The following is a 16,081-nucleotide window of genomic DNA, read 5'->3' on the forward strand; positions in this document are numbered from 1 at the left end:
GTGCTGGATTTTCTCATATACCTGGTATTCATTTATAAAATCTCTGGTCCAAGACCCATAAAACAATGTTACTTTCAAATAGCGTCTTCCTGTATATTATGTTATATAAAACCTTTAGTCCCTGGGGGAGGGTTATAAAGAGGGTTCCCTATAGTCTGCAAATTCAATTTTTACGTGATCATTTAAAGTTGTTACTTTTCCTGAAAGGTGAATTCTGATTGCTTCTATACGTACGCCATAGAAATTTGGTGGTTAAATGCTTCCTTGCCTGCTATGGCTAAGAAGGGGAAAGGCTAAAAAGAATGTTTGAAGTTTCTTGCTGTTGTTTGAAAAAAAAAAAAAATTTCTTTCGTGGTGGCTGATTGCCAAGGCTGGAAAAGTGTTATGGGAATCTCTGTGGTCAGAACTGCCTTTGACGAGAGGATGGTGAAATATGGTAGTCTTGATAGGATTTGACAGCCATTTCTGATCTCTATGTTTCATCATAGTCCCCTTCTTAACAGTGGAATAGCTATTAAATATTTTACTCAATTGAGAAGGAAAATGATTACCATGAAACTACTTTATTCAAATGACACTGTGATATAAAGGGTTAAACAGTTTCAAAAATTCATCTACAAAACACATTGCCATGGGAAATGAATAATCTTCCCCTCCCCCCAGTCTCTCTTGAATTAAGTTGATTCAGTAATCCTTTTCCATTCTACATGGAAACTCTTGCTTGCAGATTTAAATTCTAAAACACAAGGTAGAGATGTATGTTAATGCTTAATATGAAAAACAAATGTTTGTGTTGATGACTACCATGTTAAAGGTATTTTAGAAGTACATTAATAGTAATCTGTAGAGAGGAGATATATAGTAAATTTTAAGTATATTCTATTTTTGATGGACATTTGGGTGGTTTCCAGTTTTTGACTAATGTGAGTAAAGCTGCTATGAACATCCTTATATGATGCTTCATGTGGACGGTACAAAAATAAAGTGTTATACAAAAGTAGGATAATTGTTTTTATTATACTGCTAAAAACTTTTTCTAATCTTTTTCACTATTATAAAATTTTAAGACTTTCAAGAGTATCGAGAGTAAAGTTCTAATATTAGTAGGCAGGCTTTATGTGGAAGAATGGAATTGTATGTGTTTACCTCTTAAACTTTAAAGGTATAAAATTTACACCTTCAGTATTTCATATAATATATAATTTAAATCACTTCTGGCTAATTTAGAATGTCAGAAATGATTAAGCTTGGCATATCAGAATAAATCCCCCCATATTATGTTAATATTTGAACTATACTTCTGCCTAAGTTTAAAATAAGCAGAGTTTTAAAACCAAATTTCCTTACATCGAAATTTGTGAATAAGAACCTTTTAAAGCAGCATTTCTAGATCTTTGCTAAAATAAGACAGTACTATTTAATATGGAAACAATAATTGAGAAATATTCCTAAATCTAATTTGGAAAGTTATATTCATGATTTTAGGGGACTGTGAACTAAAATGTGTGAGTGGAAAATTAAGATTTCATATGACTTTTTGCAGCTAGTTGATTAAGTCCTAGGCAGTTCATTGTCCTAAAGATGAAATTTGTATAAGGTTTTGGAAGGCAGGAGTTGTATATTAAAAGTGCTTGTTTCCAAGGTAGTACAAACTGGTTTTAACAATCTATCATCTTTCATTTACCAAAGGAAATATGTAAAAAGAAAAGGAAAATGTTCAGTGGGAACAAAACATTGAGATGATGAAAAGCTACAAGGAAAGAAAAAAGACTTTAGAAAGACTACTAAAAAGGAACTAGTTTTTTTCCTCAACAATCTGTCTGAATTCATTTTGCTTTCGTTATATATCTAGCCTGGAGGCAAAGTATGTTGAGTATTACAACAAAGAGGGTGTTATAAGAGGGATTTTTTTTTCAATAATAAAGTATAACATATGTGTAAACCATGCAACTTTGTAACAGGAAACTTTATAATAAGAGAGGACTGTGCTTAGCTTTTCCACAATTTTGGAAGAATGAGTTTTATTAGGTGTTAGACAAAGAAATTATCAACTGACTTTTATGCTGTAAGGTTGAAAGATTTGTTATGACCATTTCTAGACGTTAGCAGTGGTTTTAATGTAGGTCCTGATATATTAGGAACAGTGCCTAGCACTATTAATATGTCTACTGTTGCTAGTTCTCTTAATGAATATGATGTTTAACTTTTACCTTTCAATGAAAGATTATTCAAAATCCTGTTATTCTGTGGTTTTCTCAGCAGCATTAGGCTGTTCTTGAATTGATCAACACATAATATAATTTGGGAACCCAATCAATGGTTCTTTTCTTTTTGAAAGATGGTGACAAATTCTTTTGAAACTTGGGAAATTGGCTCCATCATTCATCCCTTACCCTTTCTTTGCTTTTCCTGCCCAACTCCCTGAAAACCATATTGTTTTGATGTCAGTATGTAGAATAGATTATCTGTTGGGGAGTCAGTGTGTATTAATTATATTGGTAAATAGAAGCTTGATATATGATATAGGTTAGCAGGCGTGGGGCCTATTAGGTTATTCAGTTAATGAGGACAACTAAAATTAGGGACCCCTAATATTCCTGAACCATACTTCTTGTAAATTTTCCCCAGTTTTGAGATTAACTGGCAATAGCTATGTTTTCCTGGCTTTTAAAGGCTAATATATTATGGTAGAGTTTTAGAATTTATATAGTGCTTATTACAGAATAGTTAAGCTCTTTGTATTTATCACAGTGTTATTGGAGTGAGCTAGCAGAAGTGTAGAAGTCAGCCTTCGACCTTTTGGCTTTTCAATAATCTATTTTTAAAAATGTTATATCTACTCATTCTCCTCTCCTCTCTCTCTCACTTAAATATGATTACACACCATGCACATTTATGTACCATTTTAAATGGAGGTGGGAGAATTTAATGACACCCTTTAATATGGTTCAGTCTACTGCAGGGCTGTTAGAAAATCAGGGATGAAGTTTCTAGGCTTAAGAGAGAGATGTTAGAAGTATGTTAGCAAGGTATATTATTACAGCTTTAAAAATAGACCATTTAATTTAAACCTTGCAAGATCACAGAAACATTCAAAAAAATTTTAACTATGTGCAATTAATTTAATAAAAATAAAAATTCAAATAATACAGACAAGCTTATGAAGGCATCAGTCCCCCGCACTCTCCCCTACTCTCCTATATGATTCATTTCTACCTTTATTTTTTCTGAGGGTTATCTCTAAATAACATGCTTACACCACTATTTTTGGATTCATCATATTTAGATTTTGTCTGTTGATGTGTCACAGTGATAAAGGTTTTGATTAATGACACATCCTTTCTCTTATCCTTTTTCCAGTTATATCACGATTCTCATTTCTATTGCTGCTCACCTCTGCACGTACAAACAGGATACTTAAACTTCTCTTTCTTATTCCATCACCTTTCAACCCCTTGATTACACGTTTTATAAAATAAGCCCATTAGCCATTTTATCTTAATCTTTATTTCTCCCTACCTTAAGCCTCTCACCTTCTGTCAACTTCACCTTTATTCTTGCTTTGTCAAGGTTAATAATATTTACAAACTGGTCTATAATTATAACTAAATATTCCACGACTTCTCTATAGATGATTCTAAAAGTTAACACATACTTTGTTTGAATTATGTAAATATTGTTCAATGTAGTGCACCAGGATTGTGTTTCCTTCTTTATGAGTACAACGTCCTGTGCTACCGAAAGGAAAATGTTTCTAGTAGATTCTTTTCTTTTTTTTTAAACACACATTTCTTTACATAGCCTTACAATTCCTCAAAGTTTTCTAGGCTTCCAGTCATACTATTGAATCTGTCAATTTCCTCTAGTTCCTGGGGACCTTTCTGTCATCCTGGAGGTATGGGATTTTTTTCCCCCTTATTTTTTTACTTTTTGAATTATCTCATTTTGTTCTGGAGTAGTTTTTGTTTTGTTCTTTTGTTTTTCTTGGGCTTTTCTTGTTGCAGGCTTTCCTCAAATGATTGCTTGTCAGTTGTTATTTGAGGATGAATCACTAGAAAGCTGAAGTACTGTGAAAGCGTGTTGGGCTTTTGACCAGCCTTCTTAGCTTTAAAGTGAGTGCATGGGAGCTAGCTTAAATTAGAGGCTCCAAATTTCCGAATGAGGAGAGGGGGGCTATGCATTCACAGGAGCTAGCACCCGTGTTAATCACCATATTTCTTCCCAGACAGGTCAATATTTTGTTAAAGAGAAGAACCCTTCCTCCCCTCCTTTTTTTTTTTTCCTTTTTTGTTTTGGGTATGAGGGGCAGTAAATGCCTGGTTGCTGAATGTATGACAAGTGGGAAGAGGGAAGGAAAATGGACAGTTGGCTCTCTGATTATCCTTGGCTATATCTATCTATCTATCTATCTAATCTTTCTTTCAAAACATTTTTATTGAGATATAAGTCTCATATTATACAATTTGCCTATTTAAAGTATGCAATTCAATGGTTTTTAGTATACTCAGAGTTGTGCAGCCATCACTACATCAATTTTAGAATATTTTTACCACTTCAAAATAACCCCCTTACACATTAAAATGGTTCTGAGACTCAATTTCCACTGTATCGAGGGGGCGGTTTTCCCACACAGCACCAAGTACTTCTCCAAGCACCAGCTCTGTGCCCTACAGTTCAACTCAGTTCTGATGCTGTGTACCTGGGGATAGCATCAGATTCCCTCCTCCCCTTTAGATGCTAGTCACACCCCAGGTTGTTCCCTGTGCTTCTGACTGATTGAATATAAGTCAGAGGTTCCCATGACCTCCTCCCTGGGTTTAATTAATTTGCTAGAGCGGCTCCCAGAACTCAGAGAAACAATTTACTTGCTAGATTACCAGTTTACGGTAAAAGGATATAATTTAGGAACAGCCAGATGGAAGAACTGCAAAGGGCAAAGAATAGGGACAGGGCGTGGAGTTTCCATGTTTTCTCCAGGCAAACCACTCTCCTTACATCTCCTTGTGTTCACCCATCCATAAGCTCTCTGAGCCTCACTCTTTTGGGTTTTTATGGAGGCTTCACTACATAGGCATGATTGATTAAATCACTGGCCAGTGGTGACTGGTTCAACCTCCACTCCCTCTCTCCTCTCAGGAGGTCAAGGGCTGGGACTGAAAGCTGCAACCCTCTAATCATATAGTTGGTTCTCCTGGCGACCAGCCCCCATCCTTAGGTGAGGTCCGAAAGTCACCTCAGTAACACAACAAAAGACACCTTTATCACTCTGAACACCTAGGAAATTCTAAGAGTTTTGGGAGCTGTGAGCCAGGAACTGTGGATGAAGACCAAATATATATGAGAAATGTATTTGGTCATTCAAATGACCAAAATGTATTTCTCCTCAATCGAAATATCATACCCATTAACAGTCACTACCCTTTTCCATCCAAGCTCCTCAGTCCTAGGCAACCACTAGTTTACTTTCTGTCTCTGTAGATTTGCATATTCTGGACATTTCACATAAATGAAATTATACAATGTGAGGTCTTTTGTGATGGCTTTCTTTCACCTAGTATAATTTTTCAAGCTTTATCCATGCTGTAGCATGTATCAGTACTTCATTACTTTCTACTGTAGAATAGTATTCCACTGTGTGGATATTCCACATTATATTTATGTATTCGTCAGTTGATGGACATTTAGATTTTCTACTTTATGGCTATTGTGAATAATGCTGTTATGAATATTCAAGTACAAGTTTTTCTGTGGATTTAAGTTTTCCTTTCTCTTGGATATTTACCTAGGAATGGAATTACTGGATCTTATGGTAACTCTATGTTTAACCTTTTGGGGAGCTGCCAAACTGTTTTCCAAAGTTGCTGTGCCAGTTTTTATTCCTACCAGCAATGCATGAGGGTTCCATCCAAGGATGAGGTTCTCCACAGCCTTACCAACCCTTGTTATTGTCCATCTTTTGGATTATAGCAACCCTAGTGGGTGGGTTATGGTATCTCATTGTGGGTTTGATTTGCATTTCTCGGATCGCTAATGATGTTGAATGTCTTTTCATGTGATTATTGCTACTCGTTTATATTTAACAGTCGAGCAATTAAGACAGATTGTGAACTGTGTGTCCCTGGGGTCAGGGGCCAGGGCTTGTCAACCGGTGGGCTTCCCTTTAGGACAGTTTGAGGACTACCTGACTTTTATTGGGGACTCAAATATCTGTAGCTATAGGTCTTTTCTCCTGAGGTGGTTTTCTTTCTCTAGATGTTTCTGTAACTTCTGTCTGGGGAGTATGAGCGTACTCTCATGTATTCTGGAGCTAGGTGGGGAAGGGAGTTAGAGGATTGACTATCCAGGATGTAGACTTTTTCTTCATCCGTGTATTTTCAGCTGCTTGCCCTATTCGCATTCTGTTCTGCATCTGGTGTCCCCCTAATCTGGAGTCCCTTGTTTAGTTCAGCTTCTCCAGAGATTATACTTTTATTTCCTGTGGAGGTCTGGGTATCTAACTGTTACTTACATAGACTTTTAAATAACTCCCTTGTCTTCAGATCCCACCTCACCCCACTTTCTGTGGTACCTGGTGCTTTTGCTTCCTGAGCCTTTTCAGAATTTTATGGAGTGAATAAATTCATTCCCCGTTAGGCATTTAGATTTGACCTTGCTCTGCTGTATTGTTTACCTTTTCTCCGTTCACTTTCCATCTTCACAGATTGTGGTTAGGCTTACCATAGATCTTCTGATTTCCTTGAAGGAGTTTATGTCTGTTTATTGTACTCCTTCTTGTTTGGGGTGATTTTTTTAGATGAGAAGGGGACGTAAGAGTCTTTAATTCACTATCTTGAAATAGGAAGTCATACTTGCTCTTTTGATGAAATGCTTCTATGAAGTATTGGGGAGAACCTTGTTCTCAGAGTCACTAGTTAGGTAAAAGAAAATGTGAGTGGCAGTCTCCACAGGCTCTTAATTTCTGCCCTGAGTGAAATAATAATAAAGAGGGTTGGAGTGGTTGCCAGGTCATGATTAGAGAAGCTTGGCTGCAAGTCATGGGCGAAAAGTTTGGTTGTCTGCCCCCATAGTTGAGTGAGTTACTTCACCTCTGGGACCCAGCAAATGTTCAGACAGTTGAGTAATCCCACCTTCAGGCATATGGTTGGCAGGAGGGCAAGTCGTATCTGAGTACTTGGCATAATAATTAATGGGAAATATAAGTGGAGTGTAAACCTTTGTCTCTTAGTTTCCTACAATTTCATTTTCATTGCTATCAGTAGGATTGGTTTTGCTCAGAGAATGGGGGAATTCTTAATTTCGACAGATACTAGGATTACTGTCATTCTAATATGGTTTCTGGAGGGAAAGGAGATGAACACTGTGTTAGTCCACGATCTGCTATAAGAGCATTTTAACCCAGTGTTTGTTAGAGATGCTAACAATCCCAGGTGCCAGTTTTCTATTTCTAGTTAGGTTCTGTTACGCTATCTTGTAACAGCGTGTAAGTCATTTCACGTGGCTCTCCCAGTCACCCCAAACTTAACGTATCTGAACAAGAGAGTCAATACCTGAGATAATGTCTATAACACACTCAGTCCTGTGCTTGGTTCCATTTATCCATTGTCAGCCTCTAATTAGAAACCCCAATGGAAAATAAGAGTCTCTCCTAATAATTCTAACCAACAAAGACCTGCCAAGGACTTTTAGTGGCTCAGGTTGGATCATGCGCTCTTGCTTGAGCCCATTACCAAGGTCAGAGGATGATATACTCCTCTGGGTAGGGTCTTGGTTAAGTTCTTAGATCTTCGGTAGGTGGTGGGGATTGGTAAGGTAGTTAGTCCTATTTGGATCACATAGAATTTGGGAACAGATGCTGGCTGACAAAAACAACTTTTGCTATACAGAAAAAAGACAAAACTCTAGAATAGTGGTTCGGCAACTTAAGAATCCACCAGAATCACCTGGAAGGCTTGTTGAAACACACATTGCCTGACCCCACTCAGAGTTTCTGACTCAGTAGGTCTAGTGTGGGCCCAGGAATTTGCATTTCTAACAAGTTTCCAGATGATGCTGATACTGCTGGTCTGGGGAACCACACTTTAAGAACCGCTGCTTTTGAACAATGGTTGTTATTTTCTTTTTTTGGTGAGGAAGATTAGCCCTGAGCTAACATCTGTGCCCATCTTCCTCTATTTTGTATGTGGGATGCTGCTACAGTGTAGCTTGGTGTAGGTCTATGCCAGGGATCTGAACCTGTGAATCCTGGGCTGCTGAAGCAGAGCACACGAACTTAACCACTACGCCACTGGGCTAGCCCCTGAACAATGGTTCTTAAACTTTAGTGTGCACAGAGTTTTCCAGGAGGGCTTACTAAAAGTGTTGCTTCTAGGACCTCTCTTCCAGAAACTCAGATTTGAGAAGAGAGTTTGGGGTTGAGCTTAGGAATATGCATTTTTAAGTACCCCAGCTAATTCTTATACAGAAGCCACAGGAGATCAGCAGACCATACTATGAGAAATGCTGCTCTATAGGTTTCATGTAACAAAGATTACAAATCAACCATCCTTATTTATTTTTTTACTAAATTGGAATAGTACTTTCCTAATTTCCATATATATTTTTGTATCAGTCAGTTATCCCAGCAGGAAACAGAATTTATCGCAGATAATTTAAATGAAGAGATTTTAGTGAAGGGATCATGGACGAGTGTAGGCAGAGTTATGGGAAAAAATAGTGAAACACTGACATATTATCAGTAGTGGAAGCTGTTAGCACTTCTAGGACTGAAGGGGCAGGAGGAGGTAATGGTATTATTTTGAGGGCTTATTAAGAGCTGGAGCCATGGAGAAGCCTCCCTTCTCTTACTCTTCATTCAAACAAAAATTTCACACTCCCAGCCAGGGGAAACACAAAGTCCCATCCGTCACCTTCTTGTCACCAGGTGATATTTGAGTCATATTCCCATCTGAAACCAAATTGCAATGTAGCCATCACTATTACTCTTCATATAAGATAGCAGGAAATGGAGTGGGATGGGGAGAAAGAATTGATTAATATCAAATATGCTTAGCTGTTACAGTCTCCATCTTTGTAGCTGGTCAACAGGCTGAAGGAGATAATCATAACTTCCTCTCTCCCCCACCCATTTTATGTTCCCCTTATATTTTCCAGCATCTTGGTTACTCAAGATTCTTTACCTTCATGCTCAAAAGATCTGAGTCCTTAGTGGTCCTATGTGTATTGGATTGCCATAGTTTTCCATTAACTTTATTATTGGACCTAAGAATACTAAGAAACTAAGGGGCAGCCCAGTGAGTCCCCTGGATTTGAGACATAGCCTGCCTGTTCCTGTTGTACAATGGCCACCCGATTCCTCTTAGTAATAGGGAGCCATCACTCTGTCAGTACATTAACCTTATTTTTTTTGCCTATCACTCCTGTGGTGGTGGAATCCTGACTGGGGTGGTCTCAACTTCAAATTTAGTAGAGCTATGGCTGTGTTCCTTGCTGGAAGCTTTCTTTTTCTGGCAGTTAGGATGTGTAATAGCTTCAAAATGCATTTCCATTATGAAAAGTCCTTCCACACACCTCCTCCCTAGACCTCCTTTTTACCAATATTTCAGTCTTGTTCTTTCCAATTTCTTAACCCCAACCCATCAGCCATTGCCTGTGTATCAGTAAAAATCTGAATATCAGGCCTTCTCATATTCCCAGTAAAGTGACAAACAGGATGTATTGCTCAAAGTTAAACTCACTGGGAAGATTTTCCTTTGTTATTGTTTTGCAAGGATACTCTGAAGTGGGAAACTGGTATTACAGCTGACCACTGGTGTTAGCATATCATGTAGACCCATTTGTAAACCAAGTCGGTGTGTTTTTTTTTCTTCTGTCCATTGGTCATAGGGAGCTCCTCATGAGGCCATGGAAGAGGCCGTGAAACGTCAGGAAGTAGGTACTATGGGAATTTGAACCACTTGTTCATTCAATTTATGTCTCTTTTTCCCCATTCATATATTTTATTTCTATTTAATGATGAAATGCTGCTTCACATTCTCAATTTCATATCTCAGTAGACTGGGTAACCCACTTCATGATGGGCAGCTCTGGTCCTGGATTTACTTGGTGTGCTATAGCTAGAAGTTCAATCTGTACCATGGCCCAGTAGAACCAGGAGCTGTTTCTCAAATAGAGAATAATTTTTGACAGAAGATTCTGGGGTATGTGCAGTGACTCTCCTTGTGGGGCTTTCCAGAGGCTATATAGAGCAGATCTATCTGCCATAGAGAATTCAAGTACCGTTGAGTCTGCTGGCCCTTAAGGCAGGGCAGCTTACATTGCAGCCTTTCTTAGTGTCAGAGCCTTCTCTTGCTCTGAGCTCTACTTCAAAATATTAGCTTTACTTGAATGTGCTATATGTTATTTCCAAAATTCAAAGAGACTCTCTAAGTTTTGTACTTTTTCCTTCTTGCAAGGCAGTGCACGGTGAAGCAAGATGTTTTTGGGGGGAGTATATCCTAACATGCCCCAGACTTTCCTGGAAACTTCATAGTGTGGCAGGCTCTTGAATTTTTATGAGGCACTTCCACTGCCTGCTTACCAGGTCTAGTTATAATGTCATCAATATATTGGACCAGGATTATGTTCCTTGGGATATCGAGATGGTCAAGTTCCCTGAGGACAGTCTTAAAACAAAGATCAGGAAAATTGAATAGCCCTGAAGCAAGAGAGTGAAGATAGACTTTTTTTCATGACAAAGTCTCTTTACTTTTAAATGATTATCAGTACACCAAGTAATAACACTTAACAAGTTTTTGAATTCTGTCATCTAGTAATTTTGATTAAGAGAAACTAAAAGCAGCCCAAACAATGCCACCATTATTCATTGTTCCAACCCTTAGCGAGAAAGGACTATTTTAAGGCTGGCTGCTGCTTCACACAGGTTACACATAACTATTTATACAAATAACTACTTTTTCATCGATAAAGTTCCTGACCTTCAAGAAAGCTTTAGGGAAAAATATTTAATCCCATTTTTCTTCAACATTTTTTTTTTTTTTTGCTTTATCTAAGAAAGAAAAAGCCAGTATTGATGTATATGTTGCTTGAGCTAAAAAGCATAGGAAAACAGACAATGTATACCCATTAAATTTCTAAGAAATATGAGGTAAAAAGATGAAATCTTTGGATAAGCTCTAAGTTTGTACAAAGAAGCCAGATTTACTATACCTACTATATAATATAGAGAAATAATTTAATGTCTGTTCACAAGAATATAACTTGAGCTTTGCTAAAGCTTCATATTCCCTGAAGGCAACTAAACATGCCAATCTATGGAACAGGTGCTTCTTTCTCTGTCTCCGATCAATTTATGTGGTAGTTTTCATGGATTTCTAGCCAGATGTTGCAAACAAAGGCCAAGAGGTTATCCGGAACTTCATACGTGTGCTGCCGGAAGTAGGTCTGGAGGATGGTCATCTCCTGGGTCTCCTTCTCCCTTTCGGTGTTGCAGCTGTCATGGGATCCCAGAGGCACAGCTTCCTTGGCCCTGAACCCTTTCTCCTGCAGGTGGTACGGTTAAACTTCAGCCTAAGCTTCTTTGTCCTGCTTCAGCTTCAGGTTCTTTTGCTTGTAGGCCTCAGACATCTTCTGTGTGGCCCACTTCTCATCCTGCAGCTGCTAGATGCCTTTCAACTGACTGGTCATGGCAGTAGCCTATACTACTATCTTTGGCAATCAAAGGAAACTACTGGTGATTGTCTTTATTAATTTGGATTAAAAAATGTATAGGTTAACAGATTTGCACTAAGTTTCATGAGCTATGTTGACCTTTTCCACTAAATATACCATATTTTTGGATAGCAGCTGTAGTTGGAATCTCTCCTAACTAAGTTTATGATAATCCATAGTCATTATCCAAGATCCATTTGGCTCTTTCACAGGCCAAACGGGATATTGAATGAGGATGCATCGTCGTTGTATCTTTCACGTCTTTGATGGTGGCACTAATCTCTGCGATTTCCTTAGGGATGAGTATTGATTTTGAAAAGTGTGCTATTTTGGTGGGTTGGGGACAGTTCCAAGAGATTCCAATTAGCCCTTGCTATCATAATAGCCTTCATAATGCTCTTTATTAGACAAGAAGCTAACGTAGGGATTCAGCCAGTTCATGAGTATATCTGTTCCAACTGTGCATTAAACAAATTGCAAAATAATGGCAGGATGGGTCTATGCACCCACAGAACTAACTGTGAGGAAGACCTGGGTCAAAACTTCATATATAACTGGAATTCTATAAGCCACATTTTGACTAATGGATCATGTGGCATTTGATGTTCTCAGGGCTTAATGAACCATAGAAGGTCTGTGTATTTCCTTTTTTTCTTTGCACAGTGTCACTCAGTTACATGGCCCTCATAGAAATTTTGGGTTTTCCACTTGTACCTTGATTTGGGGAGTTCAAAGTCCCAAGCATTTTTATTTTTTAAGAGTTTAAGTAGAGTAGTTAGCCCACTGAGCAATCTTTGCAATTACTGTTGTCATCAAATAAAGTGCAATAGCCATTTATCTTTCAAAACCTTTTCCTTCACTGGCACTCCATCCCACACCACACCAATGATAATTTGAACAGTTGTGATTCTATTGCATGCCATCTATTTCTATTGTTTCCTTTTTTCCCTGGCAGGGAAGCGATCTGTGCATTCATCAAATATGTGGGCGAATCAGTCCCCAAATCCCTAAGTACTGTATCAGTTGAGATACCAGCAGGAAAGAGAATTCATGGCAGATGGTTCAAATAAAGGGACTTTAAAGAGGTGGGATTACTTATAGGGATGTGGGAAGGGTTAAGAGAAGAAATTGTCTCTGTAGTTAGCAAAATAAATATGAACTGTCTAATTTAAGCTTTTAGTAAGAGGTCAAACTTAAGAGACCATCAACTTAATATAGATTGCTATATATATAGGTTGTGGTGTATAAACCTCATAGTAATCGCAAACCAGAAGCCCATAATAAATGCACAAAAAATTAAGAGAAAGGAACTCAAACATAATACTAAAGAAAGCCATCAAGCCACAGGGAAGAGAGCAAGAAAGGAAGGAAAGAACAGAGAATAACTACTAAAACACCCAGAAAAAAAGTAACGAAATGGCAAAAAGGACATACTTATCAACAGCTACTTTAAATGTCAATGGACTAAATGCTCCAATCAAAGGATATAGGGTGGCTGATTAGATAAAAAAGTCCCATATATATGCTGCATATAAAAGACACACTTCAGACTTAGACACTAACAAACTGAAAAATGAAGGAATGGAAAAAGATACTCCATTGCAAATGACAATGAAAAGAAAGCTGGGGTAGCAAAACTTATATCAGACAAAAGAGTCTTTAAAACAAAAACCTGTAACAAGAGACAAAGAAGAGCACTATATAATGATAAAGGGAACAATCCAGCAAGAGGATACAACACTTGTAAATATCTATGTGCCCAACATAGGAGCACCTAAATATATAAAGCAATTATTAACAGACATAAAAGGAGAAATAGTAACACAGTAATAGTAGGGGACTTTAACACTCCACTTACACCAATGGATAGATCATCCAAACAGAAGATCAATAAGGAAACGTTGGCTTTAAGTGACACATTATACCAGATGGACTTAGTAGATATATACAGAATAGTCCATCCAAAAACTGCAGAATACACATTCTTTTCGTATGCACATGGAACATTCTCTAGGATAGATCACATATTAGGCCACAAAACAAGTCTCAATAAACTTAAGCAGATTGAAATAATACCAAGCATATTTTATGACCACAATGGTATGAAACTAGAAATCAGCTATAGGAAGAAAATTGTTAAAGCCACAAATATGTGGAGATTAAACAAAATGCTACTGAACAACAATTGGGTCAATGAAGAAATTAAAGGAGAGATAAAAAAATACTTAGAGACAAATGAAAATGAAAATACAACATGCCAGGGCTGGCCCCGTGGCTGAGTGGTTAAGTTTGCGCGCTCCGTTGCAGGCGGCCCAGTGTTTTGTTGGTCCGAATCCTGGGCGCGGACATGGCACTGCTCATCAAGCCACACTGAGGCAGCATCTCACGCACCACAACTAGAAGGACCCACAACTAAGAATATACAACTATGTACCGGGGGGCTTTGGGGAGAAAAAGGAAAAAAAAATAAAATCTTTAAAAAAAAAAAAAGAAAATGCAACATGCCAAAATTTATGGAATACAGCAAAAGCAGTTCTAAGAGTGAAGTTTATAGTAATACAGGCCTACCTCAACAAACAAGGAAAATCTCAAATAATCTCATAGCACACATAGAGCAACTAGAAAAAGAAGAACAAACAAAGCCCCAAATCAGTAGAAGGAAGGAAATAATAAAAATCAGAGCAAAAATAAATGAAATAGAGACTGAAAAAAAAATAGAAAGAACCAATGAACTAAGAGCTGGTTCTTTGAAAAGATAAACAAAATTGATAAACCTTTAGCTAGACTCACCAAGAAAAAAAGAGAGAAGGCTCAAATAGATAAAATCAGAAATGAAAGAGGAGAAATTACAATGGACACCTCAGATATACAAAAGATTATAAGAAAATACTATGAAAAACTATACACCAACAAATTGGATAATCTAGAAGAAATGGATACATTCTTAGAATCATACAACCTTCCAAAACTGAATCAAGAAGAAATAGAGAATTTGAATAGACCAATAACCAGTAAGGAGATCAAAACAGTAATCAAAAACCTCCCCCAAAATAAAAGTCCAAGACCAGAGAGCTTCCCTGGTGAATTCTACCAAACATTCAAAGAAGACTTAGTACCTATCCTTCTCAAACTCTTCCAGAAAATTGAAGAGGAAGGGAGGCTTCCTAATTAATTCTATGAGATCAATATTACCTGATACCAAAAGCAGACAAGGACAACACAAAAAAGGGAAATTACAAGGCAATATGACTGATGAACATCGATGCAAAAATTCTCAATCCTCAATTCTAGCAAATTGAGTACAACAGTACATTGAAAAGATCATCAACCATGGTCAAGTGGGATTTATTCTAGGGGTGCAGGGATGGTTCAACATCTGCAAATCAATAAACATGATGCACCACATTAACAAAATGAAGAACAAAAATCACATGATCATCCCAATAGATACAGATAAAGCGTTTGACAAGAAACAGCATCCATTTATGATAAAAATGCTGAATAAAATGGGTATACAAGGAAAGTACCTCAAGATAATAGATGCCGTATATGACAAACCCACAGCTAATATCATACTCAAGGGAGAAAAACTGAAAGCTATTCCTTTAAGAATAGGAACCAGATAAGCATGCCCACTTTCACCACTCTTATGTAACATAGTATTGGAAGTCCTAGCCAGAGAAATCAGGCAAGAAAAAGCAGTAAAAAGGATCCAAATTGGAAAGGAAGAAGTGAAACTTTCACTATCTTCAAATGACATGATTTTATATATAGAAAACTCTAAAGAATTCACCGAAGACTTTTAGAAATAGTAAATGAATATGGTAAAGTTGCAGGATGCAAAATCAACGTACAAGAATCAGTTGTGTTTCTCTACACTAACAATGAAAGTAGAAGAAAGAGAAATTACGAATACAATCCTATTTACAATTGCAACAAAAAGAATAAAATACCTAGGAATAAATTTAACCAAAGAAGTGAAAGACCTGTACACTGAAAACTATAAAACGTTGCTGAAAGAAATTGAGGATGACACAAAGAAATCTAAAGATATTCTTTCTCTTGGATTGGAAGAATTAACATAGTGAAAATGTCCATACTTCCTAAAGCAATCTACAGATTCAGTGCAATGCCTATCAAAGTTCCAATGACATTTTTCACAGAAATAAAACAATCCTAAAATTTATATGGAACAAGAAAAGACCCTGAATAGCCAATGGAATCCTGAGAAAAAAGAAAAAAGCTGGAGGTATCACACTCTCTGATTTCAAAATATACTACAAAGTTATAGTAATCAAAACAGCGTGATACTGGCACAAAAACAGACACACAGATCAATGGGACAGAATTGAGAGCCCAGAAATAAACTTACACA

At 37.3% G+C, this 16,081-nt stretch overlaps 1 protein-coding gene and 1 pseudogene across 3 annotated transcripts in view; one reads left to right on the forward strand and one right to left on the reverse strand.

Moving 5' to 3' along the window:
• Positions 1–16,081, forward strand: part of BBS9 (Bardet-Biedl syndrome 9) — a 428,290-nt gene that overhangs the window by 39,681 nt on the left and 372,528 nt on the right. The gene's annotated exons all lie outside the window — the stretch shown is intronic.
• On the reverse strand, positions 11,285–11,682 carry LOC106829564 (V-type proton ATPase subunit G 1 pseudogene; annotated as a pseudogene).

This window comes from Equus asinus, chromosome 1 (assembly GCF_041296235.1).
Source record: "Equus asinus isolate D_3611 breed Donkey chromosome 1, EquAss-T2T_v2, whole genome shotgun sequence".
In the NCBI taxonomy this organism is placed as follows: Eukaryota; Metazoa; Chordata; class Mammalia; order Perissodactyla; family Equidae; genus Equus; species Equus asinus.